The 15,921-nt window shown below is 51.2% G+C and overlaps 8 non-coding genes across 8 annotated transcripts; all 8 read left to right on the forward strand.

The window, feature by feature from the left end:
* The first annotated feature begins 1,757 nt into the window (after window positions 1-1,757).
* Window positions 1,758-1,839, forward strand: TRNAL-AAG (transfer RNA leucine (anticodon AAG)). The gene has a single exon. It is a non-coding gene; the product is annotated as a tRNA-Leu (tRNA).
* Window positions 1,840-3,218: 1,379 nt separating this feature from the next.
* On the forward strand, window positions 3,219-3,300 carry TRNAL-AAG (transfer RNA leucine (anticodon AAG)). The gene has a single exon. It is a non-coding gene; the product is annotated as a tRNA-Leu (tRNA).
* A 1,366-nt stretch (window positions 3,301-4,666) lies between these two features.
* TRNAL-AAG (transfer RNA leucine (anticodon AAG)) lies at window positions 4,667-4,748 on the forward strand. The gene has a single exon. It is a non-coding gene; the product is annotated as a tRNA-Leu (tRNA).
* A 1,368-nt stretch (window positions 4,749-6,116) lies between these two features.
* TRNAL-AAG (transfer RNA leucine (anticodon AAG)) lies at window positions 6,117-6,198 on the forward strand. The gene has a single exon. It is a non-coding gene; the product is annotated as a tRNA-Leu (tRNA).
* A 1,371-nt stretch (window positions 6,199-7,569) lies between these two features.
* On the forward strand, window positions 7,570-7,651 carry TRNAL-AAG (transfer RNA leucine (anticodon AAG)). Its single transcript has one exon. It is a non-coding gene; the product is annotated as a tRNA-Leu (tRNA).
* A 4,277-nt stretch (window positions 7,652-11,928) lies between these two features.
* Window positions 11,929-12,010, forward strand: TRNAL-AAG (transfer RNA leucine (anticodon AAG)). The gene has a single exon. It is a non-coding gene; the product is annotated as a tRNA-Leu (tRNA).
* A 1,379-nt stretch (window positions 12,011-13,389) lies between these two features.
* Window positions 13,390-13,471, forward strand: TRNAL-AAG (transfer RNA leucine (anticodon AAG)). The gene has a single exon. It is a non-coding gene; the product is annotated as a tRNA-Leu (tRNA).
* Window positions 13,472-14,837: 1,366 nt separating this feature from the next.
* On the forward strand, window positions 14,838-14,919 carry TRNAL-AAG (transfer RNA leucine (anticodon AAG)). The gene has a single exon. It is a non-coding gene; the product is annotated as a tRNA-Leu (tRNA).
* Window positions 14,920-15,921: the final 1,002 nt, after the last annotated feature.

Raw genomic sequence — 15,921 nt, forward strand, 5'->3', positions numbered from 1 at the left:
CCCATCTCAAGTCTCATGAGCTGAGGACGGCAAAGTCCCTGTGGGCTTAGGACAGTGAAAGAAACCCCTGGGCTGCATGCTAAGCCCCTTTTCGGCTTCACTTTCCGAAACCTGCCCCAGCTTGCGATTCGTTTTTTTCTCACTTCTTGCCCCCATCTCCCACCTTGCCTCATGGTCTCCCCTCCTCTGCGCACCTGACAGTTTGCCCGCCCTTCCACTGCCTGTCTCCAGACTTTCCAAGGAGAAAAGGCAAAGCACTAAAGCGGGCCGGGCAACGGGTCAAGTTCCGCTTTCGGCGGCTAGCAGGAAGGTAGTGTGGCCGAGCGGTCTAAGGCGCTGGATTAAGGCTCCAGTCTCTTCGGAGGCGTGGGTTCAAATCCCACCGCTGCCACTTTTCCTGGCCTTGCATTTTAAAGAAGAACGTACCGTTGACCTCTTCCTTCATTAGTGCCACCTCTGTCGCAATGAGCAAGCGGATGGTATGCCACACCCTGCAGGAAAAAGGTTTCGCTTCTGACGTCTTGCTTTTCTGGACATCCAGTCTCAAGTTTCCCATCTGGAACGGCGCTCCCTGCTGCTTTGTGAAGGCTTGCTGCAAGAGCCTTCGAAACCCAGGAGCTCTTGCGTTGAGCTGTGACGCGTCCTGGGAAGACCTCCCGTTGCAGCGGAATGAGCCCCACTTCCAGGGCGTGCTGGTAGCAAATTTCCCACAGCCCACAGGGAGCAAACGATCCCAGGTGTGATGTATCACCAGGAGAGGCTGAGATGAGAGTAAGGGTTCACGCGTGTGCCCGGACCAAGGTTAATGATGGGATTAGAGCTAGGGTTAGATGCAGGGAAAGAGTGAGAGTTATAATTAGGGATAAAGCTAACAGGTGATCATTACTCGTCATGTAACATGATACAAAGGGTCAGAAGAGGAACTGATTCAGGGTTACAATTTGGACTTCGCAGACAACAGGAGCACTAAATGGTGCTGAGGGGGACTCAATAAAGCGGACCGGCCGCCTAATGTAAGCAATTGTGCACAAATATTGTACGATGACTAGCGTTGCCGGTGCTTTTTTCTTAAAGAGTCAGTTCCTGGCACCCATTCCCTACTTGACTCAACCTAATCTTCAAGAATATTTGTCAAGAACTAAAAAAAATCCAGAAAAGGTTTAACCTGCCCGTCGGGGAATTGAACCCGGGGATACTGACCACTATACTAACGAGGAGACGTGAGGGCATGAAATGAACAGCTGCTGATGTCTGCACAGCATCCAGCGACCACCTAGATGGCCTAGGGGGTCTCATTTTCCCCCGTCAAACGGCTTGCCCGATCTAAGGCTAATTTCTTTCTTTTTATCGGCACCAGGCTTAAAACTCAGTTTAAGGTGATCGTTCCGGGCTATGTTTGACTCCAGAGTTGAACCTGTCATCCCGCCTTTCCTCAGCAAATCAAGCTACCCATCTCAAGTCTCATGAGCTGAGGACGGCAAAGTCCCTGTGGGCTTAGGACAGTCAAAGAAACCCCTGGGCTGCATGCTAAGCCCCTTTTCGGCTTCACTTTCCGAAACCTGCCCCAGCTTGCGATTCGTTTTTTTCTCACTTCTTGCCCCCATCTCCCACCTTGCCTCATGGTCTCCCCTCCTCTGCGCACCTGACAGTTTGCCTGCCCTTCCACTGCCTGTCTCCAGACTTTCCAAGGAGAAAAGGCAAAGCACTAAAGCGGGCCGGGCAATGGGTCAAGTTCCGCTTTCGGCGGCTAGTAGGAAGGTAGCGTGGCCGAGCGGTCTAAGGCGCTGGATTAAGGCTCCAGTCTCTTCGGAGGCGTGGGTTCAAATCCCACCGCTGCCACTTTTCCTGGCCTTGCATTTTAAAGAAGAACGTAACGTTGACCTCTTCCTTCATTAGTGCCACCTCTGTCGCAATGAGCAAGCGGATGGTATGCCACACCCTGCAGGAAAAAGGTTTCGCTTCTGACGTCTTGCTTTTCTGGACATCCAGTCTCAAGTTTCCCATCTGGAACGGCGCTCCCTGCTGCTTTGTGAAGGCTTGCTGCAAGAGCCTTCGAAACCCAGGAGCTCTTGCGTTGAGCTGTGACGCGTCCTGGGAAGACCTCCCGTTGCAGCGGAATGAGCCCCACTTCCAGGGCGTGCTGGTAGCAAATTTCCCACAGCCCACAGGGAGCAAACGATCCTAGGTGTGATGTATCACCAGGAGAGGCTGAGATGAGAGTAAGGGTTCACGCGTGTGCCCGGACCAAGGTTAATGATGGGATTAGAGCTAGGGTTAGATGCAGGGAAAGAGTGAGAGTTATAATTAGGGATAAAGCTAACAGGTGATCATTACTCGTCATGTAACATGATACAAAGGGTCAGAAGAGGAACTGATTCAGGGTTACAATTTGGACTTCGCAGACAACAGGAGCACTAAATGGTGCTGAGGGGGACTCAATAAAGCGGACCGGCCGCCTAATGTAAGCAATTGTGCACAAATATTGTACGATGACTAGCGTTGCCGGTGCTTTTTTCTGAAAGAGTCAGTTCCTGGCACCCATTCCCTACTTGACTCAACCTAATCTTCAAGAATATTTGTCAAGAACTAAAAAAAATCCAGAAAAGGTTTAACCTCCCCGTCGGAACCCCGGTCTCCCGCGTGACAGGCGGGGATACTGACCACTATACTAACGAGGAGACGTGAGGGTACGAAATGAACAGCTGCTGATGTCTGCACAGCATCCAGCGACCACCTAGATGGCCTAGGGGGTCTCATTTTCCCCCGTCAAACGGCTTGCCCGATCTAAGGCTAATTTCTTTCTTTTTATCGGCACCAGGATTAAAACTCAGTTTAAGGTGATCGTTCCGGGCTATGTTTGACTCCAGAGTTGAACCTGTCATCCCGCCTTTCCTCAGCAAATCAAGCTACCCATCTCAAGTCTCATGAGCTGAGGACGGCAAAGTCCCTGTGGGCTTAGGACAGTCAAAGAAACCCCTGGGCTGCATGCTAAGCCCCTTTTCGGCTTCACTTTCCGAAACCTGCCCCAGCTTGCGATTCGTTTTTTTCTCACTTCTTGCCCCCATCTCCCACCTTGCCTCATGGTCTCCCCTCCTCTGCGCACCTGACAGTTTGCCTGCCCTTCCACTGCCTGTCTCCAGACTTTCCAAGGAGAAAAGGCAAAGCACTAAAACGGGCCGGGCAACGGGTCAAGTTCCGCTTTCGGCGGCTAGCAGGAAGGTAGCGTGGCCGAGCGGTCTAAGGCGCTGGATTAAGGCTCCAGTCTCTTCGGAGGCGTGGGTTCAAATCCCACCGCTGCCACTTTTCCTGGCCTTGCATTTTAAAGAAGAACGTACCGTTGACCTCTTCCTTCATTAGTGCCACCTCTGTCGCAATGAGCAAGCGGATGGTATGCCACACCCTGCAGGAAAAAGGTTTCGCTTCTGACGTCTTGCTTTTCTGGACATCCAGTCTCAAGTTTCCCATCTGGAACGGCGCTCCCTGCTGCTTTGTGAAGGCTTGCTGCAAGAGCCTTCGAAACCCAGGAGCTCTTGCGTTGAGCTGTGACGCGTCCTGGGAAGACCTCCCGTTGCAGCGGAATGAGCCCCACTTCCAGGGCGTGCTGGTAGCAAATTTCCCACAGCCCACAGGGAGCAAACGATCCCAGGTGTGATGTATCACCAGGAGAGGCTGAGATGAGAGTAAGGGTTCACGCGTGTGCCCGGACCAAGGTTAATGATGGGATTAGAGCTAGGGTTAGATGCAGGGAAAGAGTGAGAGTTATAATTAGGGATAAAGCTAACAGGTGATCATTACTCGTCATGTAACATGATACAAAGGGTCAGAAGAGGAACTGATTCAGGGTTACAATTTGGACTTCGCAGACAACAGGAGCGCTAAATGGTGCTGAGGGGGACTCAATAAAGCGGACCGGCCGCCTAATGTAAGCAATTGTGCACAAATATTGTACGATGACTAGCGTTGCCGGTGCTTTTTTCTTAAAGAGTCAGTTCCTGGCACCCATTCCCTACTTGACTCAACCTAATCTTCAAGAATATTTGTAAAGAACTAAAAAAAATCCAGAAAAGGTTTAACCTGCCCGTCGGGGAATTGAACCCGGGGATACTGACCACTATACTAACGAGGAGACGTGAGGGTATGAAATGAACAGCTGCTGATGTCTGCACAGCATCCAGCGACCACCTAGATGGCCTAGGGGGTCTCATTTTCCCCCGTCAAACGGCTTGCCCGATCTAAGGCTAATTTCTTTCTTTTTATCGGCACCAGGCTTAAAACTCAGTTTAAGGTGATAGTTCCGGGCTATGTTTGACTCCAGAGTTGAATCTGTCATCCCGCATTTCCTCAGCAAATCAAGCTACCCATCTCAAGTCTCATGAGCTGAGGACGGCAAAGTCCCTGTGGGCTTAGGACAGTCAAAGAAACCCCTGGGCTGCATGCTAAGCCCCTTTTCGGCTTCACTTTCCGAAACCTGCCCTAGCTTGCGATTCGTTTTTTTCTCACTTCTTGCCCCCATCTCCCACCTTGCCTCATGGTCTCCCCTCCTCTGCGCACCTGACAGTTTGCCTGCCCTTCCACTGCCTGTCTCCAGACTTTCCAAGGAGAAAAGGCAAAGCACTAAAGCGGGCCGGGCAACGGGTCAAGTTCCGCTTTCAGAGGCTAGCAGGAAGGTAGCGTGGCCGAGCGGTCTAAGGCGCTGGATTAAGGCTCCAGTCTCTTCGGAGGCGTGGGTTCAAATCCCACCGCTGCCACTTTTCCTGGCCTTGCATTTTAAAGAAGAACGTACCGTTGACCTCTTCCTTCATTAGTGCCACCTCTGTCGCAATGAGCAAGCGGATGGTATGCCACACCCTGCAGGAAAAAGGTTTCGCTTCTGACGTCTTGCTTTTCTGGACATCCAGTCTCAAGTTTCCCATCTGGAACGGCGCTCCCTGCTGCTTTGTGAAGGCTTGCTGCAAGAGCCTTCGAAACCCAGGAGCTCTTGCGTTGAGCTGTGACGCGTCCTGGGAAGACCTCCCGTTGCAGCGGAATGAGCCCCACTTCCAGGGCATGCTGGTAGCAAATTTCCCACAGCCCACAGGGAGCAAACGATCCCAGGTGTGATGTATCACCAGGAGAGGCTGAGATGAGAGTAAGGGTTCACGCGTGTGCCCGGACCAAGGTTAATGATGGGATTAGAGCTAGGGTTAGATGCAGGGAAAGAGTGAGAGTTATAATTAGGGATAAAGCTAACAGGTGATAATTACTCGTCATGTAACATGATACAAAGGGTCAGAAGAGGAACTGATTCAGGGTTACAATTTGGACTTCGCAGACAACAGGAGCACTAAATGGTGCTGAGGGGGACTCAATAAAGCGGACCGGCCGCCTAATGTAAGCAATTGTGCACAAATATTGTACGATGACTAGCGTTGCCGGTGCTTTTTTCTTAAAGAGTCAGTTCCTGGCACCCATTCCCTACTTGACTCAACCTAATCTTCAAGAATATTTGTCAAGAACTAAAAAAAATCCAGAAAAGGTTTAACCTCCCCGGTCTCCCGCGTGACAGGCAGGGATACTGACCACTATACTAACGAGGAGACGTGAGGGCATGAAATGAACAGCTGCTGATGTCTGCACAGCATCCAGCGACCACCTAGATGGCCTAGGGGGTCTCATTTTCCCCCGTCAAACGGCTTACCCGATCTAAGGCTAATTTCTTTCTTTTTATCGGCACCAGGCTTAAAACTCAGTTTAAGGTGATAGTTCCGGGCTATGTTTGACTCCAGAGTTGAATCTGTCATCCCGCCTTTCCTCAGCAAATCAAGCTACCCATCTCAAGTCTCATGAGCTGAGGACGGCAAAGTCCCTGTGGGCTTAGGACAGTCAAAGAAACCCCTGGGCTGCATGCTAAGCCCCTTTTCGGCTTCACTTTCCGAAACCTGCCCCAGCTTGCGATTCGTTTTTTTCTCACTTCTTGCCCCCATCTCCCACCTTGCCTCATGGTCTCCCCTCCTCTGCGCACCTGACAGTTTGCCTGCCCTTCCACTGCCTGTCTCCAGACTTTCCAAGGAGAAAAGGCAAAGCACTAAAGCGGGCCGGGCAACGGGTCAAGTTCCGCTTTCGGCGGCTAGCAGGAAGGTAGCGTGGCCGAGCGGTCTAAGGCGCTGGATTAAGGCTCCAGTCTCTTCGGAGGCGTGGGTTCAAATCCCACCGCTGCCACTTTTCCTGGCCTTGCATTTTAAAGAAGAACGTAACGTTGACCTCTTCCTTCATTAGTGCCACCTCTGTCGCAATGAGCAAGCGGATGGTATGCCACACCCTGCAGGAAAAAGGTTTCGCTTCTGACGTCTTGCTTTTCTGGACATCCAGTCTCAAGTTTCCCATCTGGAACGGCGCTCCCTGCTGCTTTGTGAAGGCTTGCTGCAAGAGCCTTCGAAACCGAGGAGCTCTTGCGTTGAGCTGTGACGCGTCCTGGGAAGACCTCCCGTTGCAGCGGAATGAGCCCCACTTCCAGGGCGTGCTGGTAGCAAATTTCCCACAGCCCACAGGGAGCAAACGATCCCAGGTGTGATGTATCACCAGGAGAGGCTGAGATGAGAGTAAGGGTTCACGCGTGTGCCCGGACCAAGGTTAATGATGGGATTAGAGCTAGGGTTAGATGCAGGGAAAGAGTGAGAGTTATAATTAGGGATAAAGCTAACAGGTGATCATTACTCGTCATGTAACATGATACAAAGGGTCAGAAGAGGAACTGATTCAGGGTTACAATTTGGACTTCGCAGACAACAGGAGCACTAAATGGTGCTGAGGGGGACTCAATAAAGCGGACCGGCCGCCTAATGTAAGCAATTGTGCACAAATATTGTACGATGACTAGCGTTGCCGGTGCTTTTTTCTTAAAGAGTCAGTTCCTGGCACACATTCCCTACTTGACTCAACCTAATCTTCAAGAATATTTGTCAAGAACTAAAAAAAATCCAGAAAAGGTTTAACCTCCCCGTCGGGGAATTCCGTGACAGGCGGGGATACTGACCACTATACTAACGAGGAGACGTGAGGGCATGAAATGAACAGCTGCTGATGTCTGCACAGCATCCAGCGACCACCTAGATGGCCTAGGGGGTCTCATTTTCCCCCGTCAAACGGCTTGCCCGATCTAAGGCTAATTTCTTTCTTTTTATCGGCACCAGGCTTAAAACTCAGTTTAAGGTGATAGTTCCGGGCTATGTTTGACTCCAGAGTTGAATCTGTCATCCCGCCTTTCCTCAGCAAATCAAGCTACCCATCTCAAGTCTCATGAGCTGAGGACGGCAAAGTCCCTGTGGGCTTAGGACAGTCAAAGAAACCCCTGGGCTGCATGCTAAGCCCCTTTTCGGCTTCACTTTCCGAAACCTGCCCTAGCTTGCGATTCGTTTTTTTCTCACTTCTTGCCCCCATCTCCCACCTTGCCTCATGGTCTCCCCTCCTCTGCGCACCTGACAGTTTGCCTGCCCTTCCACTGCCTGTCTCCAGACTTTCCAAGGAGAAAAGGCAAAGCACTAAAGCGGGCTGGGAAACGGGTCAAGTTCCGCTTTCGGCGGCTAGCAGGAAGGTAGCGTGGCCGAGCGGTCTAAGGCGCTGGATTAAGGCTCCAGTCTCTTCGGAGGCGTGGGTTCAAATCCCACCGCTGCCACTTTTCCTGGCCTTGCATTTTAAAGAAGAACGTAACGTTGACCTCTTCCTTCATTAGTGCCACCTCTGTCGCAAAGAGCAAGCGGATGGTATGCCACACCCTGCAGGAAAAAGGTTTCGCTTCTGACGTCTTGCTTTTCTGGACATCCAGTCTCAAGTTTCCCATCTGGAACGGCGCTCCCTGCTGCTTTGTGAAGGCTTGCTGCAAGAGCCTTCGAAACCCAGGAGCTCTTGCGTTGAGCTGTGACGCGTCCTGGGAAGACCTCCCGTTGCAGCGGAATGAGCCCCACTTCCAGGGCGTGCTGGTAGCAAATTTCCCACAGCCCACAGGGAGCAAACGATCCCAGGTGTGATGTATCACCAGAAGAGGCTGAGATGAGAGTAAGGGTTCACGCGTGTGCCCGGACCAAGGTTAATGATGGGTTTAGAGCTAGGGTTAGATGCAGGGAAAGAGTGAGAGTTATAATTAGGGATAAAGCTAACAGGTGATCATTACTCGTCATGTAACATGATACAAAGGGTCAGAAGAGGAACTGATTCAGGGTTACAATTTGGACTTCGCAGACAACAGGAGCACTAAATGGTGCTGAGGGGGACTCAATAAAGCGGACCGGCCGCCTAATGTAAGCAATTGTGCACAAATATTGTACGATGACTAGCGTTGCCGGTGCTTTTTTCTTAAAGAGTCAGTTCCTGGCACCCATTCCCTACTTGACTCAACCTAATCTTCAAGAATATTTGTCAAGAACTAAAAAAAATCCAGAAAAGGTTTAACCTCCCCGTCGGTCTCCCGCGTGACAGGCGGGGATACTGACCACTATACTAACGAGGAGACGTGAGGGCATGAAATGAACAGCTGCTGATGTCTACACAGCATCCAGCGACCACCTAGATGGCCTAGGGGGTCTCATTTTCCCCCGTCAAACGGCTTGCCCGATCTAAGGCTAATTTCTTTCTTTTTATCGGCACCAGGCTTAAAACTCAGTTTAAGGTGATAGTTCCGGGCTATGTTTGACTCCAGAGTTGAATCTGTCATCCCGCATTTCCTCAGCAAATCAAGCTACCCATCTCAAGTCTCATGAGCTGAGGACGGCAAAGTCCCTGTGGGCTTAGGACAGTCAAAGAAACCCCTGGGCTGCATGCTAAGCCCCTTTTTCGGCTTCACTTTCCGAAACCTGCCCCAGCTTGCGATTCGTTTTTTTCTCACTTCTTGCCCCCATCTCCCACCTTGCCTCATGGTCTCCCCTCCTCTGCGCACCTGACAGTTTGCCTGCCCTTCCACTGCCTGTCTCCAGACTTTCCAAGGAGAAAAGGCAAAGCACTAAAGCGGGCCGGGCAACGGGTCAAGTTCCGCTTTCGGCAGCTAGCAGGAAGGTAGCGTGGCCGAGCGGTCTAAGGCGCTGGATTAAGGCTCCAGTCTCTTCGGAGGCCTGGGTTCAAATCCCACCGCTGCCACTTTTCCTGGCCTTGCATTTTAAAGAAGAACGTAACGTTGACCTCTTCCTTCATTAGTGCCACCTCTGTCGCAATGAGCAAGCGGATGGTATGCCACACCCTGCAGGAAAAAGGTTTCGCTTCTGACGTCTTGCTTTTTTGGACATCCAGTCTCAAGTTTCCCATCTGGAACGGCGCTCCCTGCTGCTTTGTGAAGGCTTGCTGCAAGAGCCTTCGAAACCCAGGAGCTCTTGCGTTGAGCTGTGACGCGTCCTGGGAAGACCTCCTGTTGCAGCGGAATGAGCCCCACTTCCAGGGCGTGCTGGTAGCAAATTTCCCACAGCCCACAGGGAGCAAACGATCCCAGGTGTGATGTATCACCAGGAGAGGCTGAGATGAGAGTAAGGGTTCACGCGTGTGCCCGGACCAAGGTTAATGATGGGATTAGAGCTAGGGTTAGATGCACGGAAAGAGTGAGAGTTATAATTAGGGATAAAGCTAACAGGTGATCATTACTCGTCATGTAACATGATACAAAGGGTCAGAAGAGGAACTGATTCAGGGTTACAATTTGGACTTCGCAGACAACAGGAGCACTAAATGGTGCTGAGGGGGACTCAATAAAGCGGACCGGCCGCCTAATGTAAGCAATTGTGCACAAATATTGTACGATGACTAGCGTTGCCGGTGCTTTTTTCTTAAAGAGTCAGTTCCTGGCACCCATTCCCTACTTGACTCAACCTAATCTTCAAGAATATTTGTCAAGAACTAAAAAAAATCCAGAAAAGGTTTAACCTCCCCGTCGGCCCGGTCTCCCGCGTGACAGGCGGGTTACTGACCACTATACTAACGAGGAGACGTGAGGGCATGAAATGAACAGCTGCTGATGTCTGCACAGCATCCAGCGACCACCTAGATGGCCTAGGGGGTCTCATTTTCCCCCGTCAAACGGCTTGCCCGATCTAAGGCTAATTTCTTTCTTTTTATCGGCACCAGGCTTAAAACTCAGTTTAAGGTGATAGTTCCGGGCTATGTTTGACTCCAGAGTTGAATCTGTCATCCCGCATTTCCTCAGCAAATCAAGCTACCCATCTCAAGTCTCATGAGCTGAGGACGGCAAAGTCCCTGTGGGCTTAGGACAGTGAAAGAAACCCCTGGGCTGCATGCTAAGCCCCTTTTCGGCTTCACTTTCCGAAACCTGCCCCAGCTTGCGATTCGTTTTTTTCTCACTTCTTGCCCCCATCTCCCACCTTGCCTCATGGTCTCCCCTCCTCTGCGCACCTGACAGTTTGCCCGCCCTTCCACTGCCTGTCTCCAGACTTTCCAAGGAGAAAAGGCAAAGCACTAAAGCGGGCCGGGCAACGGGTCAAGTTCCGCTTTCGGCGGCTAGCAGGAAGGTAGTGTGGCCGAGCGGTCTAAGGCGCTGGATTAAGGCTCCAGTCTCTTCGGAGGCGTGGGTTCAAATCCCACCGCTGCCACTTTTCCTGGCCTTGCATTTTAAAGAAGAACGTACCGTTGACCTCTTCCTTCATTAGTGCCACCTCTGTCGCAATGAGCAAGCGGATGGTATGCCACACCCTGCAGGAAAAAGGTTTCGCTTCTGACGTCTTGCTTTTCTGGACATCCAGTCTCAAGTTTCCCATCTGGAACGGCGCTCCCTGCTGCTTTGTGAAGGCTTGCTGCAAGAGCCTTCGAAACCCAGGAGCTCTTGCGTTGAGCTGTGACGCGTCCTGGGAAGACCTCCCGTTGCAGCGGAATGAGCCCCACTTCCAGGGCGTGCTGGTAGCAAATTTCCCACAGCCCACAGGGAGCAAACGATCCCAGGTGTGATGTATCACCAGGAGAGGCTGAGATGAGAGTAAGGGTTCACGCGTGTGCCCGGACCAAGGTTAATGATGGGATTAGAGCTAGGGTTAGATGCAGGGAAAGAGTGAGAGTTATAATTAGGGATAAAGCTAACAGGTGATCATTACTCGTCATGTAACATGATACAAAGGGTCAGAAGAGGAACTGATTCAGGGTTACAATTTGGACTTCGCAGACAACAGGAGCACTAAATGGTGCTGAGGGGGACTCAATAAAGCGGACCGGCCGCCTAATGTAAGCAATTGTGCACAAATATTGTACGATGACTAGCGTTGCCGGTGCTTTTTTCTTAAAGAGTCAGTTCCTGGCACCCATTCCCTACTTGACTCAACCTAATCTTCAAGAATATTTGTCAAGAACTAAAAAAAATCCAGAAAAGGTTTAACCTGCCCGTCGGGGAATTGAACCCGGGGATACTGACCACTATACTAACGAGGAGACGTGAGGGCATGAAATGAACAGCTGCTGATGTCTGCACAGCATCCAGCGACCACCTAGATGGCCTAGGGGGTCTCATTTTCCCCCGTCAAACGGCTTGCCCGATCTAAGGCTAATTTCTTTCTTTTTATCGGCACCAGGCTTAAAACTCAGTTTAAGGTGATCGTTCCGGGCTATGTTTGACTCCAGAGTTGAACCTGTCATCCCGCCTTTCCTCAGCAAATCAAGCTACCCATCTCAAGTCTCATGAGCTGAGGACGGCAAAGTCCCTGTGGGCTTAGGACAGTCAAAGAAACCCCTGGGCTGCATGCTAAGCCCCTTTTCGGCTTCACTTTCCGAAACCTGCCCCAGCTTGCGATTCGTTTTTTTCTCACTTCTTGCCCCCATCTCCCACCTTGCCTCATGGTCTCCCCTCCTCTGCGCACCTGACAGTTTGCCTGCCCTTCCACTGCCTGTCTCCAGACTTTCCAAGGAGAAAAGGCAAAGCACTAAAGCGGGCCGGGCAATGGGTCAAGTTCCGCTTTCGGCGGCTAGTAGGAAGGTAGCGTGGCCGAGCGGTCTAAGGCGCTGGATTAAGGCTCCAGTCTCTTCGGAGGCGTGGGTTCAAATCCCACCGCTGCCACTTTTCCTGGCCTTGCATTTTAAAGAAGAACGTAACGTTGACCTCTTCCTTCATTAGTGCCACCTCTGTCGCAATGAGCAAGCGGATGGTATGCCACACCCTGCAGGAAAAAGGTTTCGCTTCTGACGTCTTGCTTTTCTGGACATCCAGTCTCAAGTTTCCCATCTGGAACGGCGCTCCCTGCTGCTTTGTGAAGGCTTGCTGCAAGAGCCTTCGAAACCCAGGAGCTCTTGCGTTGAGCTGTGACGCGTCCTGGGAAGACCTCCCGTTGCAGCGGAATGAGCCCCACTTCCAGGGCGTGCTGGTAGCAAATTTCCCACAGCCCACAGGGAGCAAACGATCCTAGGTGTGATGTATCACCAGGAGAGGCTGAGATGAGAGTAAGGGTTCACGCGTGTGCCCGGACCAAGGTTAATGATGGGATTAGAGCTAGGGTTAGATGCAGGGAAAGAGTGAGAGTTATAATTAGGGATAAAGCTAACAGGTGATCATTACTCGTCATGTAACATGATACAAAGGGTCAGAAGAGGAACTGATTCAGGGTTACAATTTGGACTTCGCAGACAACAGGAGCACTAAATGGTGCTGAGGGGGACTCAATAAAGCGGACCGGCCGCCTAATGTAAGCAATTGTGCACAAATATTGTACGATGACTAGCGTTGCCGGTGCTTTTTTCTGAAAGAGTCAGTTCCTGGCACCCATTCCCTACTTGACTCAACCTAATCTTCAAGAATATTTGTCAAGAACTAAAAAAAATCCAGAAAAGGTTTAACCTCCCCGTCGGAACCCCGGTCTCCCGCGTGACAGGCGGGGATACTGACCACTATACTAACGAGGAGACGTGAGGGTACGAAATGAACAGCTGCTGATGTCTGCACAGCATCCAGCGACCACCTAGATGGCCTAGGGGGTCTCATTTTCCCCCGTCAAACGGCTTGCCCGATCTAAGGCTAATTTCTTTCTTTTTATCGGCACCAGGCTTAAAACTCAGTTTAAGGTGATCGTTCCGGGCTATGTTTGACTCCAGAGTTGAACCTGTCATCCCGCCTTTCCTCAGCAAATCAAGCTACCCATCTCAAGTCTCATGAGCTGAGGACGGCAAAGTCCCTGTGGGCTTAGGACAGTCAAAGAAACCCCTGGGCTGCATGCTAAGCCCCTTTTCGGCTTCACTTTCCGAAACCTGCCCCAGCTTGCGATTCGTTTTTTTCTCACTTCTTGCCCCCATCTCCCACCTTGCCTCATGGTCTCCCCTCCTCTGCGCACCTGACAGTTTGCCTGCCCTTCCACTGCCTGTCTCCAGACTTTCCAAGGAGAAAAGGCAAAGCACTAAAGCGGGCCGGGCAACGGGTCAAGTTCCGCTTTCGGCGGCTAGCAGGAAGGTAGCGTGGCCGAGCGGTCTAAGGCGCTGGATTAAGGCTCCAGTCTCTTCGGAGGCGTGGGTTCAAATCCCACCGCTGCCACTTTTCCTGGCCTTGCATTTTAAAGAAGAACGTACCGTTGACCTCTTCCTTCATTAGTGCCACCTCTGTCGCAATGAGCAAGCGGATGGTATGCCACACCCTGCAGGAAAAAGGTTTCGCTTCTGACGTCTTGCTTTTCTGGACATCCAGTCTCAAGTTTCCCATCTGGAACGGCGCTCCCTGCTGCTTTGTGAAGGCTTGCTGCAAGAGCCTTCGAAACCCAGGAGCTCTTGCGTTGAGCTGTGACGCGTCCTGGGAAGACCTCCCGTTGCAGCGGAATGAGCCCCACTTCCAGGGCGTGCTGGTAGCAAATTTCCCACAGCCCACAGGGAGCAAACGATCCCAGGTGTGATGTATCACCAGGAGAGGCTGAGATGAGAGTAAGGGTTCACGCGTGTGCCCGGACCAAGGTTAATGATGGGATTAGAGCTAGGGTTAGATGCAGGGAAAGAGTGAGAGTTATAATTAGGGATAAAGCTAACAGGTGATCATTACTCGTCATGTAACATGATACAAAGGGTCAGAAGAGGAACTGATTCAGGGTTACAATTTGGACTTCGCAGACAACAGGAGCGCTAAATGGTGCTGAGGGGGACTCAATAAAGCGGACCGGCCGCCTAATGTAAGCAATTGTGCACAAATATTGTACGATGACTAGCGTTGCCGGTGCTTTTTTCTTAAAGAGTCAGTTCCTGGCACCCATTCCCTACTTGACTCAACCTAATCTTCAAGAATATTTGTAAAGAACTAAAAAAAATCCAGAAAAGGTTTAACCTGCCCGTCGGGGAATTGAACCCGGGGATACTGACCACTATACTAACGAGGAGACGTGAGGGTATGAAATGAACAGCTGCTGATGTCTGCACAGCATCCAGCGACCACCTAGATGGCCTAGGGGGTCTCATTTTCCCCCGTCAAACGGCTTGCCCGATCTAAGGCTAATTTCTTTCTTTTTATCGGCACCAGGCTTAAAACTCAGTTTAAGGTGATAGTTCCGGGCTATGTTTGACTCCAGAGTTGAATCTGTCATCCCGCATTTCCTCAGCAAATCAAGCTACCCATCTCAAGTCTCATGAGCTGAGGACGGCAAAGTCCCTGTGGGCTTAGGACAGTCAAAGAAACCCCTGGGCTGCATGCTAAGCCCCTTTTCGGCTTCACTTTCCGAAACCTGCCCTAGCTTGCGATTCGTTTTTTTCTCACTTCTTGCCCCCATCTCCCACCTTGCCTCATGGTCTCCCCTCCTCTGCGCACCTGACAGTTTGCCTGCCCTTCCACTGCCTGTCTCCAGACTTTCCAAGGAGAAAAGGCAAAGCACTAAAGCGGGCCGGGCAACGGGTCAAGTTCCGCTTTCGGAGGCTAGCAGGAAGGTAGCGTGGCCGAGCGGTCTAAGGCGCTGGATTAAGGCTCCAGTCTCTTCGGAGGCGTGGGTTCAAATCCCACCGCTGCCACTTTTCCTGGCCTTGCATTTTAAAGAAGAACGTACCGTTGACCTCTTCCTTCATTAGTGCCACCTCTGTCGCAATGAGCAAGCGGATGGTATGCCACACCCTGCAGGAAAAAGGTTTCGCTTCTGACGTCTTGCTTTTCTGGACATCCAGTCTCAAGTTTCCCATCTGGAACGGCGCTCCCTGCTGCTTTGTGAAGGCTTGCTGCAAGAGCCTTCGAAACCCAGGAGCTCTTGCGTTGAGCTGTGACGCGTCCTGGGAAGACCTCCCGTTGCAGCGGAATGAGCCCCACTTCCAGGGCATGCTGGTAGCAAATTTCCCACAGCCCACAGGGAGCAAACGATCCCAGGTGTGATGTATCACCAGGAGAGGCTGAGATGAGAGTAAGGGTTCACGCGTGTGCCCGGACCAAGGTTAATGATGGGATTAGAGCTAGGGTTAGATGCAGGGAAAGAGTGAGAGTTATAATTAGGGATAAAGCTAACAGGTGATCATTACTCGTCATGTAACATGATACAAAGGGTCAGAAGAGGAACTGATTCAGGGTTACAATTTGGACTTCGCAGACAACAGGAGCACTAAATGGTGCTGAGGGGGACTCAATAAAGCGGACCGGCCGCCTAATGTAAGCAATTGTGCACAAATATTGTACGATGACTAGCGTTGCCGGTGCTTTTTTCTTAAAGAGTCAGTTCCTGGCACCCATTCCCTACTTGACTCAACCTAATCTTCAAGAATATTTGTCAAGAACTAAAAAAAATCCAGAAAAGGTTTAACCTCCCCGGTCTCCCGCGTGACAGGCAGGGATACTGACCACTATACTAACGAGGAGAAGGGAGGGCATGAAATGAACAGCTGCTGATGTCTGCACAGCATCCAGCGACCACCTAGATGGCCTAGGGGGTCTCATTTTCCCCCGTCAAACGGCTTACCCGATCTAAGGCTAATTTCTTTCTTTTTATCGGCACCAGGCTTAAAACTCAGTTTAAGGTGATAGTTCCGGGC

Source organism: Ambystoma mexicanum, unplaced genomic scaffold, assembly GCF_040938575.1.
Source record: "Ambystoma mexicanum isolate Mex_15411 unplaced genomic scaffold, UKY_AmexF1_1 Mex_scaf89, whole genome shotgun sequence".
NCBI lineage: Eukaryota > Metazoa > Chordata > Amphibia > Caudata > Ambystomatidae > Ambystoma > Ambystoma mexicanum.